This window comes from Camelus ferus, chromosome 4 (assembly GCF_009834535.1).
Source record: "Camelus ferus isolate YT-003-E chromosome 4, BCGSAC_Cfer_1.0, whole genome shotgun sequence".
NCBI lineage: Eukaryota > Metazoa > Chordata > Mammalia > Artiodactyla > Camelidae > Camelus > Camelus ferus.
In genome coordinates, this window is record NC_045699.1 from 35884451 (window position 1) to 35903638 (window position 19188).

Consider the following 19188-nt stretch of genomic DNA (forward strand, 5'->3'; position numbering starts at 1 on the left):
GGAGGGGAAGGTGAAAGAAAGGAAAACTACCCCAACAACTGGTCCATCCAAATAGGCTAAAGGACAATCGCTCTGCCACTATTTAGGCTGAACACTGCACACTGTTGGGGGTGGGGGGTTCGGCTGGACTCTTTCAAGTTGCCGTCTTTGTGAATGGCATCCTCTAGATGGATGCAGTAAATTGTATGTGAGGCCCAAGTGTTCTGAATGAGATGGTTGAAATCTGAGTACAAAGCTGCAGCAGGATAAGATCCAAGGATGCCAATCATGAGAAAGACCCAAGCAGATGATTTACAAATTTCAGATGAATTTATAAAATTCCTTGTAAAAACAAATTTTTTTTCTCTTTCTAAATTCAACTACAAGAAAAAAAATGCAAAAAAAAAAATGCAAACACGTGGAGGCTAAACAATCTGTTACTAAACCACCAATAGATTACTGAAGAAACCAAAGAGGAAATCAAAAAAACACCTAGAGACAAATTAAAACGAAAACACAATGATTCAAAACCTACAGGATGCAGAAAAAGCAGTTCTTCAGAGGGAAGTTTATAGAGATACAAACTTACCTCAGGAAACAAGAAAAATCTCAAATAAACAACTTAACCTTACACCTAAAGCAAATAGAGAAAGAAGAACAAACAAAACCCAAAGTTAGTAGAAGGAAAGAAATCCTAAAGATCAGAGCAGAAATAAATGAAATAGAGACCAAAAAAAAAAAAAAAAAAACTATAGAAAAGATCAAAGATCAATGAAACTAAAAGCTGATTATTTGAAAAGATAACAAAATTGTTTATTTTAGCCAGATTCATCAAGAAAAAACAGAAGGCTCAAATCAATAAAATCAGAAATTAAGAAGTTACTACCAACAACTTAGAAGAAATAGACAAATTCTTAGAAAGGCACAATCTCCAAAGATTGAACCAGGAATAAACAGAAAACATGATCAGACCAATTACTAGTACTGAAATCAAGTCAGTCGTAAAAAAACTCCCCACAAATAAAAGTCCAGAACCAGATGGCTTCACAGGCAAATTCTACCAAACATTTAGAGAAGAGTCAACACCTATTCTTCTGAAACTATTCCAAAAAATTGCAAAGGAAAGAATACTTTCAAATGCATTCTATGAGGCTGGCCACCATCACTGACACAAAAACCAGACAAAGATATCACAAAAAAAGAAAATTACAGGCCAATATCACTGATGAACACAGATGCAAAAATCGTCAACAAAATACTAGCAAACTGAATCCAGCAATACATTTAAAGTATCATACACTATGATTATGTGGAATTTACACACACACATACACACACACAGGAATACTACTCAGTCATAAAAAAGAAATAATGCCATGTGCAGCAATATGGATGGACCTAGAGATTATCATACTAAGTGAAGTAAGTCAGACAGAGAAAGACAAATACAGTATATCACTTATATGTAGAATAACAAAAAATGACACAAGTGAACTTACTTACAAAACAGAAATGACTCACAGACAAAGAAAACTTGTGATTACCAAAGGTATGGGGAGGGATAAATTAGGAGTTTGGGATTAACATATACACATTACTATACATAAAATAAATAACCAAAAAGGACCTACTATATAGCACAGGAAACTATACTCAATATCTTGTAATAACCTATAATGGAAAAGAATTAGAAAACATATATATATATATATATATACACATATACACACACACATATATATATATAACTGAACTACTTTGCTGTACATTTGAAACTAACACAACATTGTAAATCAACTACATTTCATTAAAACAAATTTTATATTCAGATTGGGAAGGGGAAATCTGAGAAGAGGATTCCACTTGTATTAGAAGTACTGATTGACAAGATAATCACAAACCTTTTTGAACATCAGAGAATTAGCAAGTTTTCAACTTCAACAGGTTGGCTTCTAAAATTTCAACTCTACACAAGAATTTAGAACATACTTTGCTGTAGCAAAGGATAATAAATGGCAGCTTTATGAAAGGACAAACGCCTGTCACTAGTGATCTGCCATTTAAGATAGAATTCAGAGTTTCAGACACTTAACCAGCAATACCCCCCGTTCTAGTGATGGCCTCCCTCTGGGGTGAGGGGCTTTCTATGAGTGCTGAGAAGAGGTTAGCATGAAAGATAAGATGAGGCAAATTCTCTTTGGTACCAGGTCCCTTAACTACATGGTACATCTATAAATAACACAATAAAGCCATTGTCATATTGGGGTGGTAAATGGGATAAAACAAAAACAAATATTATGTAACAGAAACTCATCAAAAAAGTTATATTGTGAACTCTTAAAATATGTTTAAAATCAAAATAAACTTTTCATTAATGTTCAGATAGACTAGTCATATGCTTATTTTGTTGCATGAGTAATAAATACCTTTGAAGTTGATTTAGTTTATAATGTAGACTTAAAATAAATATGACTAATATTTGATTTGCTAACATTGTTACTGCAGACAGTTGCCACATTCGCTACTAAATTCTACCTGGAGGGAAAAAAAATGCCTAACAATAGGAATCCCACTAGACACTAAGCATATGTTTTACATTTCTTATCATTAAAATTAAATCCTAAAAATAGTAACAAACTAACATGGTAAATAAACTAAATATTTACAGGTTATGGTTATGGTATAGAACATAGTGTTTATAAAATAAATTCTGCAACATAGTATAGTCAAGAAAATTGACCAAATTCTGGTTAATGAATACAGCGGCCAAATAACATAATAATACATCTGGATAACTGATTATCTCTTCAATATATAAACTATACTATGCATATCAAAGCTTGGATGATTCGAAAAGATACTTCAGAATCTTGCTGCACCTCAGAGTTTGTATTTTACATATTGTTTGTCATTATTTTAGAAAAGAAAGCTTTTATTCTAACAAGCTATTTTATGATTTTGCTTAGGAATAATAAAGTTCTTACTGGAAATATCTCTTGCTAAAGTTTCTTTAACCCAAAGGAAAATTATTACAGATCAATGGTTTTGAATGTTATTTGTTTATGTTTTTTAGCAATGAAATCCTTTGCTCAAGTGAATTCTTACACAGTACTGCAATTGAGTTAAAAGTGGCATTTTATTAACATAAATAAGTTCATGTTCTTAAAAATTTACTTATAATAAAGTCAGTCAATGAGAATACATTCTATTCTGATAATGAAAAAATGTGAAATCAGGAGATTAAAGAAACAGTGTTATATCAGCTTCATGAACAATTTATTCACATATTTCATTTTAGTTGCACAATTTCAAGAAGAATTTGCTTCATACCATTCTACATAAATGCTTCATACCACTGAGCATTCATGTAGAACTTTACAGAACTTTTTTAAAAGACCAGTTCAGTGCCACAAGCTTCTAATTAGTAACACATTTAGAATAATTTAAAGTTTATGTGTAAATGAAGCTTTGCTGCTTTCTAAGTGTGACAAATTTTATTACTTTCTAGTAGGTTTTCACAGTTTTTAAATAATTTAAATATCTGTTAATTAAGTTTGATTCAAAATTTAGAGAATTCTTAAAGAATTTCTGAAGAACTAAGTGGTATATGTTAACCAACTAGCCTACATTAAATCTGCTCCTTTTCAAGTCTCCTATTCCGACTCCATGAGGTTATTTTGTCTCCAAGGGAAGAGTATGAAATATCTCGACAAAAAAAGATTGTGATCCCTGCTTAATGCCATTGTCACTAACTCAACTGCATGTAGAATTCCAGCAGGGAACATAAACAGGATAAGGGGGGGATGAGGTCAGCTGTGGACCAGAGAGTTCATGACCTACTCATAAGGAGCCAGTCAGGACTCAGCTCTAACACATGCCTGTGCTGTGAAAACTCACAAGTGGGGAGCAATCGATGACTTCTACAATGGCTCCTAACAGCAATCACGCCCTTGGTAATGCCCTCCCCTTGAGTGTAAGGTGGACCTAGTGACTTGTCTCCGATAGGAAAGAACATCGCAGAAGTGTCCTGAGGCTTTTGCAAGATTAGGTTACAAAAGACTGACTTTGATCCTGGTGGCACTCTCTCTCCCTCTTCTCATTTTTGTTCTAATAAAGCAAACTGCCCTGTGATGAGCTGCCCTATGGAGAGACCTATATGAAAAGGAACTGAGGGAGAACTTTAACCTACATCAACACCACCTCTCCCACCCCCACCCCCCCACCCCTGAGGAGCTAAATCCTTCCCACAGCCTTGGCAGCGAGCTTGGATGATCCTCTCCCAGTGAAATCTTACTAAGACGGCAATCCCAGTGGATACCTTGAGTACAGCTTTGTGAGAGGCCCAGAGGGACCAGTCAGCCTGCACCTGGATTCCTGACCCACAGAAACTGAGATAACAAATATTGTTGTTTGAAGCAGTAGATAGCTAGTTCAGAGGGTCACTAGATTTTTCCAATTGTTCCAAAGCAGCTGGAAATTCAGATTCATGTTATGTGAAATCTCTTAACTTTTTAAACTTGAAAACTAATCCATTTAATAGATAAATATGTAGCCACATCTGAAGACTGAGCAGGGTTACAAATTTCCAGTTTCTGACACCCTCCCAGGAAAATGCCAGCACTGATGACCAAAAGTGAACACACGTTGATAAACGTGGAACAAGGAGAAAGTCCTGTAAAATAATAAACTATTTCTTCCTCTAGCTATGAAGTATAACATGACAACAAAGAAGATATATTGAAAGGTAAGAAGTTCCTGTTGGAAGTAGGTATGACAACCAGTAATAAAATTAGAAGAAAAAAATCCTAGCTAACTGAGCAATTCACCAGAGAGAGACCTTGAATCAATCAAAGCTCTAATATTAAATTTGCTTAACATTTGGCTCATGTGTTTCTACTGAACAGTAATAAGCAAGCAGCAAAGTAAACCCAAGGGGTTATTTTTTTCCTTTTTAAATTTAAAAACCTATACTATGGTTAATATATATGAGTTACTAACTGCTAGGGGAAAGGGGCCAATGTCTAATACAGAAATGTACTCAGAGATATAAGTCATACTAAAATACTTTAAGACAGAATGTTTCTATAAAGTTGTGCCACAAAATTACCATAACAGCATCTGCTCTATTACAGATGATGGCTAATCCCATTTGACTCTTCAACATTTCATCTATCACTTCTATGAGATTGAATCCCAAATATGCATTTCCATTCCCGGCCACATCCTTAAACTACAATCCTTTATCTCAAATTATATTTTCTCTTAGCTATCCTATTTCTTATTCAACAATCATTTTTCTCCTCAAATTGCCTCCCCGTTGGACTGCTCCACCATAGCCGTTTTCATTCAGTTACCAAGTCTAATTAGATATTCTTTAATTTTATTTCTTTAATCTAATTATCTTAAATACTACTTCCTTTATATTTCTACAAGTATGACAAGTTCAAGCCCTCACCAACTAATACCCAAATTACTGTGTCATTTTCTTCTATTTGTCTTTTTCTTTCCAACTATTCACCCTTTTATTAATTTATACTATACATACATATCAAAATTGAACTCTTTGAAACATCACTGAATAAAATATCAATTATTAATGATAGTACGATAAAATTTTGCCCCACAATATAAAATGCAATCATTACTGAAATTTTAACCACCATAATGGCATCAGATGAGCTAGGAGATACCAGGAATGAGATTATGGATAGCCAAAAATTCCAGATAAAAGTAACTATAATCAATCATGTTTTAGTGACATGAAAATCTATTAATAAGTGTGCAGACATGAGACACAGTGATGGGTCACTGGGGACCTGCAAGAGGCTGTCCTTTTTGGCAAGATTTGCTGTTTAGCATAGATTGTCACAAAATGCAGTAAACCTAGACCCTTCCCTGAAACTCCGGGTAGAATTCAGGCAAGCGAAACTCTTTCTGATTATATTTTATTTGTATCAGAAGAGCACTTATACAAAACCAGTATTAAGGAAATAATGCTTCATAAAGAGAGTAGCCATTCTTAAACTTAACAACTAAATTCTCATATATACTGAGTACCCTTAAAAATAGAATACACCTATAATCTTCCCACTATGTGACTCATAACAATATTTTATAACTTGATGAAGCTGCATATAAAGTGTCTCCTCACCACTGATATGAAACAATTCTGAAAAAAATTGTCAAAAAGTTACCACTTTTTCATTTGAAACAATGTGAGAGAGAAATCATAAATTAGTTTGCATTATGCCCTGAGACCAATAAACTAGGTTATTTGAAAGAATAAGCAAATAATCCTTTTCAAAATGATTTTCTCTTATGGACATATTATATACTTTCCAAATCTTCAAATTAAATTTATAAACATGAGGAATATCTGGATAAGATCTACTATCAAGTAGAATCTATTAAATCTAATAGAAATTAGTTTGGTGCTGTGATACAAAAGTATCTTTAACTCTTAGAATTGGCAAGATATGGTGCTCTTTGACTTCAGATTCTGTGTATGAACAACATAAAAGTAGCAGAGAGGGTTGCCAAAGTCAGACAAATCATCATGGGCTGAGTGGGACTAATCAGCACAGGAGGAAATAGTCAAGGTGGTTACTCCTTCAAACTACCAAGCAAGTCGTTAAAAATAGTCAAATTGTTAGCTTATTACAAAACTCCAAGGAGACTACTGGCAATCCAGCTTTGAAAAATAACAATGATAAAACTCACGTCTTACACCTAGGCAGTACAAGTTCGAGTAGGTAAGACAGTGTGGTAAAATGGAACAAGCATACTCTTTGGAGTTAATTCCACTGGGATGAGTCTTGGTTCTGTACTTCTGGACTGAAGTAACGGAAGAGTCACTTGTATCAGACTATACTGTAACCTGCCAATAACAATCAAACATTATAAGCAAAATATTTTTAACATGTTTAGAAATATTGGGAAGTAAGCAAAAATAGACAGGAACTGTACAGAATTCATTCCTTGAAAAAGGAAATGACACTGAATAAAATCCACATGTATACAGCTATTCCTTTGAGAGCACCATCTATTCATTCCAGAGCAAGTGCTCTCAAGCCAAAAAGGGTAATCTTAATGAACTGAGGAGTCAAATGTCAGAGTTTGGGGTTGCCAGAAAAACAGTAAATCAAGGAGAAAACTCCCTGAGAGGAGGGAGCTAAAAAGTAAGAAGTCCCGAAATCTGCATAAAAAATTTCTCAAGATGTTTGGGTGACTTCTAACTGCACATATGTAAAGGCAAGAGTCTAAAAAGCCCAAGGGGAAAAAAACACAGAATACTGAAAGAACTGACCAGAGACTCCAGCAGCTGCCTACTACAGTAAGTCAGAGGGGCTTGGTAAACCCTCCAGCCATTCCATTGAAGCTCTCAGTTTACCTAAGAGGTAAAAATTACATTCTATGCCTAAGATGTCCCTTACATTAAGGGAAACAGTGATATAGAACCAGTCAAACAAAACCTGAAACCAAGCCTCCAGAAACTCAAGGTGATCTCAGTAATGTAAGCATCTGCAAGAACGACCCTCAACACTCTTCAGAGGGACATGACAGAATCCAAATCTTCTTAGTGTATTATATATAATGTTCCCATGTATTAGCAGAGGAAGAAAAATATGACCCCCATTCAGAAAAAAAAAAATCAATATAAACAGACCCACTGACAAGGCAGATTTTAGAATTAGCACACAAGAATTAGGGGGGGAAAATAACCTTCAATCAGTGTTAAACTCCAATGAAAGATAAATTTATGAATAAAGAGATAGAAATTTCAGAATATTAAAACTATGAAAGAAGCCAATGGAAATCCTAGAACTAAAAAAAAAAAAAGCAGAATCTGAAATAAAATATTTACTTTGTAGTCAAAATTCAACAGCTATTTCTAATAAAATCCTTGATGAAGAATGAATGCTTTCTTACACACACACACACACACACACACACACACACATACACACTCACGTGCACGTGCCCCTACCACAGTCTTAACATTAGCATCTTACTTGATGAGAAAACAGTATAAACATCTCTATTAAGATAAAAAACAAAGCAAGAATTCTAATACCCACTGTCTCGAAAACCTTTTAACACTGTATTGGAGGCATTAACCAATGTAATTAGACAAGAGAAAGGAAGAAATAAAAAACTATCTCTATTTGCAAATTACATACCAATACATCAAGAAACATCTAGAGAATCAATGTTAAAATTAACTCAAATGATAAAAGAATAAGATATAAAAAAGGTAGCAGATATAAAATTAGCAAGCAAAAAATCAATATTCTTTATATAACAAATAAGTTAGAAGATAAAATGGAAAAGAAAACTCAATTCACAATAGCAATAATAAGATAAATACTCAGAAATGAACTTAGCCAGTTAACTTCAAAACCTTTATGAAGTAAATTATTAAAAACACCCATAAAATATATAAATGGAGACTTATGTAAATGGAAAACATCCCTTTTTATTCGTTCTAAAGTCTTAATCATCAGGATGTGTGTGTTCTCAAAGTTAATTCATAAACAATGTGATCACAATAAAAATCTTTTTTTCTTGGAGCTAGACAAGTTGACACTGCAATTCAAATGGAAAAACAGATATGTAATAAAAACTGGGAAAACAGTGGGGGGAAAGAGCTATGAGAAAAATCTAGCTCTATCTGATTCTTAAGCATACTACAAAAGCCTCCATAATTAAAGCAGTGTGCATATGGTGCATAAATAGACAGACAAACCAATAGAACAGAACAGAAAGCCTTAAAATAGACGTAACAACTTATGGAAATTTATCATATGATAAAGGTGGCATCTCAAACCACTGGAGCAAAACATACTCAAATTATTGTATACCCATTTGGGAAAAGATAACATTGGGTCTATTGAATCAATTCCTCATGCCACATTCTGGAATAAACTCCAAACATGAGTGATCTAAACTTTAAAAATAAAACTACAAATATTAGAAGGAAAACATAAGTGAATTCTTCTGTAACCTAAGAAAAGGTCTCCAATCATAACTCAAAATCCATATTCAATAAAATTACAGATTGATAACCTCGACTACTACACACAAATAAAATGATTTGCACGGCAAAAAAAGGAGTACCATATTAAGAAAATGAAAAAGACTGCCCACAGACTGGGAGAAAATACCTACAAATCACGTTTTTGACAAAGAACACATATCCAGAATATATAAAGAACTCTCAAAATTCAGTAACAAGAAAACAAAACAATAAAAAAAAATGAGTAAAGGGCTGACACTACACCTCCATAACAATGGCTATACACACGCCTACATAAACACACACACACACACACACACACACACACACACACACACACACACACATACTGACAATACCAAGTCAAGCACTGATAAGAATGTAGAGTACTCAGATGGTGGAAATGCAAAATGGTGTGGCTACTTTGGAACAGTTTGGCAGTTTCTTATAAAGGCATATGAAACAGTAATTCCACTCCCAGGTTCTCATCCAAGAAAAATGCAAAATTATAGTTACAAGAATTTTTTATAGAAGCTTTTTTCAAAATCAAAAATTGGAAACAACCAAGATGTCCTTTAGATAGTGAGCAGATAGACTACGGTACATCCACATAATGGTAAACTACTCATCATATAAAGTAACAAACTATCGATTCACATAGTAACATAGATGAATCTTAAATGAATTTTGTTAAGTGGAAGTGAAAGAAGCTAGATCCAAAAGGATGCATATTGATGAAAACTTTTCTTCAATGGCATTATTTCCAAACCTTTTATTCTCTAGGCAGTTTCCAGACTTCTAGGTTATCAATGTGACAATGAAAAATGCAGATTCTAGGACTGCAAACATGTCTCCAGATGTTGTCTGAGTAGTCCCTGAGTAGAACAGACTGATTACCTCCCTTGATTGAGGAATTATACTTCTGTTAATATAGCTTTCAGTTTGCACTGTTAGTTTCACAGGATAATTGAACTGTTGACTCATAGTAAGATTACTGTTTACTAAAATCCTTACATGTTTTTCACACACAAGTTTGCCAAGTATACTTGAACCAGTCTAATGCTTTTTCATTGATTCTTTGACTTTTCCCCTTCATTCTAGCTTGATTTTATTTGGTTGACTTGCGTTTCTCCTTCAAGTGTATCAAGTTACCACCTCTGTCATTTAAACTACACGTCATTTACCAAACTTTAAGTCACTCAAATTTAACAAGTGTTATCTTTAGTCAGTCAGCAGAAAGGTTGTGCCTTCTGAAAAGACCATTTGAAACATCAGTGATAACTGATATGGAAGATACTTGGGGGAGAGGATGATAGTTTCATACACACCCTGGTGATTAGGCCATATTGATACCTATCTCCATGCTCATGAAACAAATATTCTTAAAACTTTCTGAATTAGCAATGGCCAAAACCAGGGGATTTTTAAAATTCAGAATTTAAGATGGAAAAGGTCAACAGTGGGACAGGATCTGATTGGGTGACCTCTTCTTACAAGAATTAATTCTTTTAAAGGTGAACCTGCTGGACTGACCTGAAGAAGTTGATATAAAAATACTTTCCTGTAGATGGCTACCAATTTATTTGGCCTCTTTAACAAACTCACTGCACCTAAAAAATAATAGGTTATGGAATATGACCAGAACTTCAGCTTTATTATTGCTCCCTCCATTTACAAAGTCATCATTATTTCCAATTGTAAGCTTACAGACACAGTGTTCAAGCTGTAACTGAATTCACACAAATTTATTTATTGTAATGTTGTCTATTTTCTTTAATCGTTCAGAAATAATGGTTGTATACCTTAGATGATCATTGAAACAATGGAGGAAAGAGGCAGCTATAAATGGCAAAGATTGAATGATTTAAATTATAGATATAACTAGTCAAAGAACTTGATGAGTTGTTTCCAATTTAAATATCTATCAATGGGAGGATAAATCAATCATGGTCTTTCTAAGGAACCCTCCTACACTATTGGTAAATTGGTGCAACCACTATGGAGGACAGTATGGAGGTTCCTTAAAAAACTAAAAATAGATACACTACATGATTCAGCAATCCCACTCCTGGGCATATATCCAGAGAAAAGTGTAATTCAAAAAGACACATGCACCCTAACGTTTATAGCAGCACTATTTACATAGCCAAGACATGGAAACAACCTAAATGTTCATCAACAGATGACTTGATAAAGAAGATGTGTGAGGTACATACTCTGCCATAAAAAAGAATTAAATAATGCCATTTGCAGCAACATGGATGGACCTAGAGATTATCATACTAAGTGAAGTAAGTCAGACAAAGGCAAATATCTATGATATCACTTACATGTGGAACCTAAAAAAATGATACAAATTCTACTTACAAACCAAAAACAAACTCACACACATAGAAAACAAACTATGGTTACCAAAGAGGAAAGGGTGGGAAGGATAAATTACCAGTTGGTGATTAACAGACACACATTACTATATATAAAATAGATAAACAAGGACCTACTGTATATAGCACAAGGAACTATGTTCAATTTCTTGCAGTAACATATAATGGAAAAGAATCTGAAAAGAAAATATATACATGTATGTATAACTGAATCACATTGCTGTACACCTGAAACTAACATTGTAAATCAAATATACTTCAATAAAAATTTTTTTAAAAAGCAAAAAAAAAGTTTTTTTAGAACATGGTCTTTTCAGACAGTGAAATACTATGAAGCAATGAAAATGAATTAAGCAGAGACATACACCAATAGTAATAGATCTTCAAAATATAATATTGGGCTTTAAAAAAAGCTATGGAAAGATATGTACAGGAAGCTTTGATTTTAAAAATGTTTTAAAAATCCAAATTACCATATATTTTTTAGGGTCATACAATTACACAGAAAAATATTTTTAAATGCCCCAATGTTATCATTTTCTGTGTAAGTATATAACTCTAAAATATATAGTAATTTGGACATTTTAAAACATTATTTATATTGAACACAAAGTTGAACACCAAGTTCAATAAAAAGTGTTAATGGAGGGTGATAGAAGGGAGAAGGAAGTGAAACCGGGAAGATTTTTTTAAGCAAATAGGATACATATAGATGTTCATTTTATTATTGTTTTCACTCTTTTACATATTAGAAAAGTTCCATAATACAAAAGAAAAAAAGTTGATAAATTTTTAAAGGAAAACTGACTTAAGAATTTCTCCCATGAAGACTCTGAAAAACCCAAATACAGTACAACTTCAGAAATTTTTTCACTAGATTACACAATGAACCTTTTTCCTAGAAAGAATAGCATAGAGCTGTCACTGAAACAACCAAAAATGATGATCCCATTTATTTCCTTAAGGGTTTTTTATTGATAAGAATGAGATATGCTATCACAGTATTTGGCCTATGATGTTAATGCAAAATATCTACAAATGTTGTCACAAAACTAACAGACACTTGCCACATGGTTCACATGTGACAGAGGGCACTTAAATGAACATTACTCATCCCAGGATGAAACTCTGCCACAAGAGTTTGAGAATATTTCCTCAAATAGAGCTTTTCAAACAAGAAAGAAAACGGGTCCTGTCATGTCACTTCAGCATCTCCTCTAACTTATGCCACTCGGGCTGGTCCAAGACGCTCCTAGACTGCTCTCAGAAGGTCCAGCCTCTGTCTCAGACACCACCCAAATCCACCCAGAGCAGGAGCTCCCTTGGAGGTTGTAATCTCTCACATCCAACCAGGTTCTTTCTCTGCCATCTTCCAAAATGATTCAGAACCTCTTAGAGCATATGGGACTCCTGGAGTCCAAACAACCTAAAACTCAGGGTTCACAAACCAGCCTGACATTCATACCAGTCTGTTCACAATATAAATGCCCAAGCCCATATCCTATCAAATTTGAATCTCAAGTGAAACCAGCTGTTATGTCAGCACCGGTCCAAAGTTTAGGAGCTAGCTCTGGATTCTTCTCACGTGTCTCCCTGCAAGAAACACTCTTCTTTCTTTATCTACTTCCTTCTCACTTCACCTGGTGTCCATCCCTCAAGGTACAGGTTGAGTGTTCCTTCTAGAATGACCTTCCTACACACACACACACACACACACACACACACACATACGTGTGTGTCCTTAACTATACCCAGTCCTACATGAAACTATATCATCATTTCTCATACTGTATTATAAGTGCTGTCTAATTCTGTATTCCTCTACTACACTGAAAATGCTGAAGGCTGGTATTGGGTTCTTCATCACAATTTTATCTTTAGTGTCTAGAACAGCAACACACTCAGCAAGTTCACAGTAAATAAATGTTTGGTAAATAAGTGAATGTCTTTATTTAAGTGAGGTCCAAGGCCATCATGGAACCCTGGCTCCCCCATCAAATGTCTATCTATTTATCCGAGGCAGGAATTAACGATGAAGGAGTAAGGAGCAAAGCCTCAACAGTCAAGCCACCTTAATAACAGTGTTATTTCAGGCAAATTATTTCAAACTTCTGTGGTTCCATTTCCTTCTCTAGGACTGTATGTAGATTAATTGAAGAGGAAAAAAAGAACAGTGTCTGTCAATAAGTATTTATTATTACACTCAATAAAATATTATATTATTTTTTCTCATTTTCCCTATATGCAGTTATGATACCTGAGATCCTCCTTTACAAACATTTGACAGTTGTATGCAAAAAGCCTTCCTCCAATGTTGAAGACTGCCTCTTTGCCATGAATCATTGGCCACATACACTGATGAACAGGAAGATGCAAATATCCTTAATCATAGTACTTCCCAGCTAGAAAGGAGCTTAGGAAAGATGTGTTTCAGTTTTAAAGATAAGTGATTTGCCTAAGCCATAAATAGTTGGCAACAAAGCCTGGTCTAGAACCTAGCTCTTCTCTCTCCCACTCTTTCCACTCCATCTCTGGCCTCTTATTTTGATTAACTGCTAACTTACTTAACATCTAGGCCATTCACCATATGCCAAAGCTGTAGCCCTTCTGTTATTTCCACATGCTTCACCCTCTCTATTCCTGAAACACTTTGTCATTTCTCGCTGACATTTGAGATTTTGATGCATGAAAGTTCTTATAACCACCAATCCCTAACCCCCAAAATTGTGAGAGATAGGCAAAGGGGAGATACACAATCAAGCTGCAGAAGGTCACAGAGAAGGGTCCAGGAAGATTCATCTTGTAATAAGAGATGGTCCTAGATGAAGGTTGTTTTCAGCTGCCTCTACCTCAATAACTATATTTTGCCACTTGCAGTTTCTAAGCATACTCTCTGCATCCCAGTCCTCCCACATACTAGTTAGGTACATAGTATTCTTGTGATATTGCTACCACTTTGATTTATGGATTCACTGTCACCCCAAGGATTTGACTCACAGATAAATTAAACAAGCTCCTGATGGGGCCTCCTTCTTAACCCCAGACACATTTACTATTATGCATTTCCCACAGCTTGTTTATCCAAATATAATTCATTTTTAAACTGCATAATTTCAACACTAAACAATTTCATCTTAAAAGATACCTGAGTCATAATTAATCGAAAGACACATCCTGTCAACTTTTCATTAATCCTGAATTTTTTCATTATCAATTTACACAGTCATTGTTTGTAATTAAATTGTGTTCTTTGTAGTAAATCCTCAATCTTGAGAAATCCCTGGCACCAGAATGTCTTATCTTAGTTATTTCTAAGTTATCTTCTGTTATAATCACCACCAAGAGACTACACATATCCTACAGAAAACACTCCAGTTAGGTAAAAGACTTGGTTTGTACTTCCACCCCTGTGCTCACAAAAGCCCTGATTCACTTCCTTCCATGAGGTGGCAGAGACATGTAGATACGCAGAGGCTTCAAACCACTGAGACTATAAATATCTCTGTGTTCCTGTCCCAAATAGCATCCCTCTGTTCTTCAAACATTCTTAGCAGGTCAGGCTATTTGTTTAATATCAGTAGTTAAGTCTTACTTCTTTGAGCTGCTAACCTTTCTTAAATCCTAGCAACTTCTAAAAAGAAATGTCTCCCCTCCAAGTTTCAAAGGGGAGCATAGTCATCATTGGTGCCCTTTGCCATTTATTTCCATGTCAATTCCTTTCCAATCTCATGATCTAATTGTACTTCATTCTCCTTGCTGGGGGTTGAACTTGTCCTCTAAAAGGGTATGTCCAAATCCTAATTCCTAGTACCTGTGAATGTGACTACTTGGAAAAAGAAGTCTTCACAGAGGTCATTAAAATGAGATCATTTTAGGATTAGGGTGGGCACTGATCCAATGACTGGTGTTCTTGTAAGAGGGAAATTTAGACACCGGTTCTGGACCGACACAAGGAAGAAATCCATGTGAAGACAGAGGCAGGGATTAGAGTGATGTTTCTATAAGCCAAGAAGATTGTTGATGACTACCAGAAGTTAGGAGAGAGGCACAGAACAGATTCTTACTCAGACCTTCAGAAGTAATCAATCCTACCAACACCTGGATTTCAGACTTCTAGCCCAGATCCATGAGTGAATAAATTGCTCTTTCTTTAAACCGCCTAGTTTATAGTAATTTGTTACGGCTGTCCTAGGAATTTAATATAGACTCCTTGTGGCTCCTTGGGGCACTGTGGCTATTTTTCTCCAATAAGCTGTAAGGGGAAGTACATACATTACTTACAGGCAAAAGCAATTCACTGCTGATGTTTGACCCTCCAAAATCCCTCATTCCCTTATGCATGGGTCCCTAAAAACCTACAATGGACATGGACACACAGCATGAGCTAAACAAAACCTTTGTCTCTGCAAACCACTGATAGTTAACGATATTTTTACCACAGTATAATATAGTCTAGCCTGATTTTCCTGGGGGCTATAACTATTATAGCCCTTGAAAGGACAGAATACACTAAAAAAAATTAAGATTTTTTTGGAATAGAGAACAAACACAAAGTCCAAATGATCTAAATCATGGCACTTACAGAAAGCATACTTCAGAAAAAACAGTATCTGCTGGTTAGTGGCTCCTTAGGCATCAATGTGTTCTCATTCCTAGAGAAAATTCCCTAACAGTGAATTTTCAGGCAATAACCAGCAGGTGGGTCTCTCTGCCATACTTGAAATCATGCCAAGTAGGTGACTATCTATTCAGCTAGTAGAAAAGCTACGCTGTGGTCCAGAATACCATATACTTTTAACTGAACTCCTTTTGCTTGAGGTCTGTGACGCAGCAAACTCAGAGGTTAATGTCTCTACACTACAGGATGGTAGAACAGGGAAGCGACTAGGAAGATGCCCTTGTATTCAAACTCGTATTTAAGCCCAGCTTCTTCCCACCTTTATGGGCACATACTTCACTTGGCTAGGCCTCAGTCTTCATAGCTGTAAAATAGGGATAACAAGTACATTATGTTGCTGTGGGAGTTAAAGGAGATAATCCAGGAGAACTACTTGAGTCAGTGTCTAGCACACAAAAGGTTCTGAACAATATAATTTTTTGATATAATAGCACAAAACCCAAAGACTTCTACCATTTTGTGAATTATGCAGATTTATTTCTTAAACTTTCTTATTCCTCTGTATCCCAACCCTGAGTCCCAAGGAGGGAGGCTAGTGGAAGGGCAGGAACCATGAGATGATTAGACCCACTGGGGACAAGAAAACTATCCCGAGCAGCTCTTGGCAAACCATGAGGTTGATGGCTTGATGGCTCCCGTGGAAAACACAATAGTGCAAAGGGATGGCAGGATGTACATGAACAGAGAGTCCATCCTCCAGCAAACCACTGTACTTAGGGTTATCATGACACTAGGTTTGCTGTGAGGGGAAATTGTTTTTAAAAATTGAACACACTACTCAATTACAATTGATTTCTTTGACTCATATTCAAACATTGCAAGCTTTACTTCTTAACTGCAGTACCAATATTATCTGTGTGGTCTGTTATTTCTAAAGAAGTAAATGGTACATGTAAAGATACAATTTCACGTCATTTATCTTCACACCAAAAGTGTAATATATCCTAAAAAGCATGTTCACATTCTTCAAGTGTCATTAGCTCAAACAGGGAGAGATGTATAACTCGACAATGGACCAAAACTCAGGTATTCCAAATACGAGGATAAGCAGACACGTTTTACTGTACTGAAATTCATAGCAACTCTGTCGCTTACAAAGACAGCATGGCAGTCCCCTCACTTTGGCCTGAATTTGCAGCCATCAACATTTTTCGAGTCTCTTCCCTAATAGCATGCATTTGCCAGATGTTTTTCTGGAACTGGGAACACTGTCTGTGGTGATGTCACACATCAAAATTAACTGATTTTCTCTAAAATACAAATCATGCCCTCACTTCACTGGGACTAGGCTCAAAAGCAGACTTAACTGCTTCATACTCAAGTGATACGCTATCTTTGAAAGAAAAAAAAAAACTTTTTTTTTAAGTCATTATACAGAGAGAGCCAGAGTCAATTAACTACACAGTCCTAAAGCTTTTCCCATGAATCTGTGATGAAGGAAAGCGATTCCAAAAGTATTTGGAAAGCAATTTGAAGGATAATATTCTGTTGCAAACAAATTTCAGTTTGTCAAAATGGTCTAGATTATTCACTCTACATTTCTGTCCCAGATCTTAATGCAACAAGGAACTTGGGAGTAGGAAAAAGTGCAGGAACAAATCCACAATGTAGTGGAAGTAAAATATTTATTGTATTGTAAAAGAATACAATACTTCCTCCACAGAACCTAATTATTGACAAGAAGGTAACAGGCATTTTATCTTCAATAAACTTGATAAGCTCAAGTTCAAATCTCACTTTGGTAAAGTAGTCTGAAAATTCCTTAATTACCAGAACATCAATTTAATTTGTTATCAAACATTATCACTCCCAACAGTGTTTGTTGTTGTTTCTTTTTCTTCTTGGCTTTATCGAAACAAAAAAAAAAAAAAAAAAAAAGAAGAAGAAGAAGAAAGAAAAAAGAGGACACTAATGAACTCATCTACAAACCAAACAGATTCACATACATAGTAAACAGTCTGACGGTTATCCGGGGAAAGAGGGTGGGGAAGAATAAATCTGGGGGGTTGAGATTTGCAAATTACTACTACATATAAAAATAGATTTAAAAAAAAACAAATTTCTTCTATATAGCACAGGAAACTATATTCAATGTCTTATAATAACCTTTAATTTAAAAAGAATATGAAAATGAATACATGTATGTATATGCATGACTGGAACATTATGATGTACATCAGAAATTGACACATTGTAATTGGCTATACTTCAATTAAAAAAATAAAGGCTTGTAGCTCAATATGGAAACAGTATAGCATGGTGCTTATAATATGGTTTCTGAAACCAAACCATCTATATTCAAATTCTGGGTGTCACATCCTACATATGTGACCCTAAGTTTAAGATATTCAACTCTTTGACTCAAATTCTCCAACAATGAAATGGGGATAAGAAGAGTAGAGTTGTTGTACAGTTGTTGTGTAAATCCAAATAATAGAATGATGCATACAGAATACAAGACAAGATGCACAAGAGCAGGGATTTGGGGTTTTGCTTATCGCTACATTCTAGCACCTAAAATAGTACCTGGAACTCAGAAAGAATTCAATAAACATTTATTCAATAAAGGGGAAAGAATGAACAATGCTGGTGGAAAAGTAGCTGGCACATAACTAGAACAATTGTTAGTTGTTATTATTTTCATCAGTATCATTCTTCTCATCACATTTGTCCTCATCTTCACTTTCCAGCTGTGTAATCACAAGATAGTTATTTAATCTCTAATAAGTTTCCAATGGAGTTTTAGAAAGCACTATGAGATAGTGGTAAATGTCCCAGCCTACGTGTCAAGAGTCAGGAGTCCAGTTCTAACTCAAACATATACAATTATTTGACCTTGGACAAGTCTCTACCATTTTGGTAACCAATAAACTGACAGAATGGTGTAATAAATATTATAGTTTTGCTGTTAATACTACTGGGTATAAAGATCATGAGAGCTAAAACAATGAATGAGAATGTTATGAATTTCAAAAGGAGATACTAATTTCACTGAAATCAGCTTTAAAATAAGTCAGAATTTCACCTTAGGGTGTTGGATTAGATATTATAATTGGATGTAAAAGGGTAACAAAGACTTACTCAATCTCTAACTTACTCTAAATTGAAAACCACAGTTCAAATATTATGGG

The 19188-nt window shown here is 35.0% G+C and overlaps 1 long non-coding RNA gene across 1 annotated transcript; it reads left to right on the top strand.

Moving 5' to 3' along the window:
* Positions 1-1431: 1431 nt before the first annotated feature.
* Positions 1432-18139, top strand: LOC116663150. Its single transcript, XR_004319253.1, has 3 exons — positions 1432-1444; positions 16078-16081; positions 17946-18139. It is a non-coding gene; the product is annotated as an uncharacterized LOC116663150 (long non-coding RNA).
* Positions 18140-19188: the final 1049 nt, after the last annotated feature.